Below are 3,097 nucleotides of genomic sequence, written 5' to 3' on the forward strand. Positions count from 1 at the left end.
TATTTAGTACTGACCTGAATAATAGTTGAATTTATAAAAAATGACCCCATTCAAAAGTTTACATATGCTTGATTCGTAATACTGTGTTGTTACCTGAATGATCCACACCTGTGTTTTTTGTTTAGTGATAGTTGTTCATGAAGTCCTTGTTTGTCCTGAACAGTTAAACTGCCCTCTGTTCTTCAGAAAAATCCTTAGGGTCCCACAAATTTGTTGGTTTTTCAGCATTTTGTCTATTTGAACCCTTCCATCAATGATTGTACGATTTTGAGATCCATCTTTTCACACTGAGGACAACTAAGGGACTCAAATGCAACTATTACAGAAGGTTCAAACACTCACTGATGCTCCAGAAGGAAAAACAATGCATTAAGAGCCAGGGGTGTAAACTTTTGAACAGAATGAAGATGTGTACATTTTTCTTATTTTGCCTAAACATCATATTTTTGTCATTTAGTACTGCCCCTCAGAGGCTTCAGAAGATACTTGCATGTTTCCCAGAAGATAAAATAAGTTAAATTTACTTTGAACTTCAAATTCAAAAAGTTTTCACCCCCCGGGCACTTAATGCACGGTTTTTCCTTCTGGAGCATCAGTGAGTATTTGAACCTTCTGTAATAGTTGCATATGAGTCCCTCAGTTGTCCTCATAGATCTCAAAATCATACAGTCATTGTTGGAAAGGGTTCAAATACACAAAAACCAAAGAATTTGTGGAACCTGAATGATTTTTCCTTAAGAACAGTAGACAGTTTAACTTTTTAGGACAAACAAGGGACTCATGAACAACTATAACTAAACAAAAAACACAGCTGTGGATCATTCAGGTAACAACAGTATTAAAAATCAACTATATGTAAACTTTCAAATGGGGTCATTTTTTATAAATTCAACTATTATTTTCCTCTTGTGGACTATATGTAAATGTTTTTTTATGTGAAATATCTTATGCATTTTGTATGATCCCTCTTATTTTGGCCAAATAATTAACGTTTTGAAGATTCTGCAAAGTGTATGTAAACTTTTGACCTCAACTGTATATAATGATTATATGTGACCCTGGACCACAAAACCAGTCTTAAGTCGCTGGGGTTTATTTGTAGCAATAGCCAAAAATACATTGTATGGGTCAAAATTATTGATTTTTCTTTTATGGCAAAAATCATTAGGAAATTAAGTAAAGATCGTGTTCCATTAAGATTACATTTTGTAAAATTCCTACTATGAAAACTTAATTTTTGATTAGTAATATACATTGTTAAGAACATTAGTCAAGAACTTTAAAGGTGCCTTTCTCAATATTTTGATTTTTTTTTGCACCCTCAGATTCAGACTATTTATTCAGCTATATGATGCATAAATCTTAATCTTAATGAAAAAATGACCCTTACGACTGGTTTTGTGATCCAGGGTCACATATGACAAAAAAATATATAATATATATTTTTTAATTCTTTTAATTGTATACTGTCACAGCCATATTATCTTAAACAGGGTCTAACAATATTTTACAGTTTTAAATTATGACAGTAAAAAAACAAAAAAAAAAAAAAAACATTCTTAGCTATATGTCAATTTTAATATAGCAGTTTTATTTTGATTTAAAAAATTGGCAACAATAGGGTTTTACTAAAACCGAAATGAATCAAGAACCACACTACCAGCATTTCATCAGAATTACATTTTATTGTATTCAATGTCTGTTTACAGCTGAAGATCTCTGTTTTTGAAAAATCAAACATTGGAAAACCTGATGCTTGACAATTATAAAATGTAAACCTCGAGAGTACATTTTGCAAACTCTGAAACAACAAAACTCATCAACATTAACTTTTTTTGTTATTTTTTTTTAAATATGGCAATGACGTACGGAACACAACAGAAAACAGACACACCCAAACTGAAGCTTCGGAATCACCTTTACATTACAACACATAAAAAGGCAAATAACTTTGTTAAAAGAGAAAAATCCAAGTCCATCTGCTAACTACGTTTGTTTTGAATGTGTTGAGGTGTTTTTGTATCATTCTATGGGTTATCAGCATTCTGACGCAAAGAGGTACAGTTGTGGTTTGATGATTTTCAAAATACAAGTTATAGAGTATAGTGAATCTATAATATTCTTGTCATAACAGCACTTGTGAGACATTCTTTGGATCCCATGTTCACCCCCCACCCCCCCCAGTTACATTTCGATATATTTCTTTTCAAAATAAAGTTAATTATTCACACAAAAAAGATTAGATTAAATAGGTTAGGATTGTCTTTGTCCTTCACCCCTAATAGAAGCAGTCAAGAGGTTGACACTATGCAATTCAAAAGCTTTAAAAAATGAAATTGGTGCACGGTGATACGCAAAACACCGTAACCTGGTCTCTCCTAGGAGCAATTTCAGATTCAACCCAAGCAAGCCAAAACTCAAAAGCACTCATGTAAGAAAGGGATATTTTAATAAAAAAAAGAAAGAAAAAAACATACTTGCAATTAATAATCCTTGAGTCATCGTGCCAAAAGAAACTTTTAGCATTTACCATTATAAAAGGGTAAAATAAATGATCCATGCACTGTGACTGCAGCACTAAGATGAACATATCTGTATAACTAGAGGTAGAAGTGTATTTCCTGAGAAGACGACAAATGCCTTATAACGTAAAACCTAAATTTCACAGCTGTCTATGTATTGGAAAAGTGAATTACTTGATTTTTAGTGTAACGTTAAGATCTGCAGAGCAAACCAAAAGCAAACAAAAAATTATCAAAGAATAAGGCAATAATAGTGAAAGTTTATTGTACAGCAATTTCAGTTGTCCTTGCAATTAAGTTGACTACATTAGCATGCTCTATTCAAATTTGCATACGTTAAGGCATACAGCAGAGTAAAAACAGACCTGGATACCAACAGTTTTAAACGGGTGTTACGCGTATCTGTCTTACTCCGTGTGGTAACAGTATCGTTTCCTAGAAAAGAACAAAAAAACAAACACACATATTGGGTAAGAACTATGTATATGTCACTTAAACGTTAAGGGATTTGATTCTAAAAGAAAGGCTGGCAGATGAAACGGGAAAAAGATAATCTTTAAGATGTGCATTGAAGG

The sequence above is a fragment of the Labeo rohita genome, chromosome 11 (genome assembly GCF_022985175.1).
Source record: "Labeo rohita strain BAU-BD-2019 chromosome 11, IGBB_LRoh.1.0, whole genome shotgun sequence".
Taxonomy (NCBI): Eukaryota; Metazoa; Chordata; class Actinopteri; order Cypriniformes; family Cyprinidae; genus Labeo; species Labeo rohita.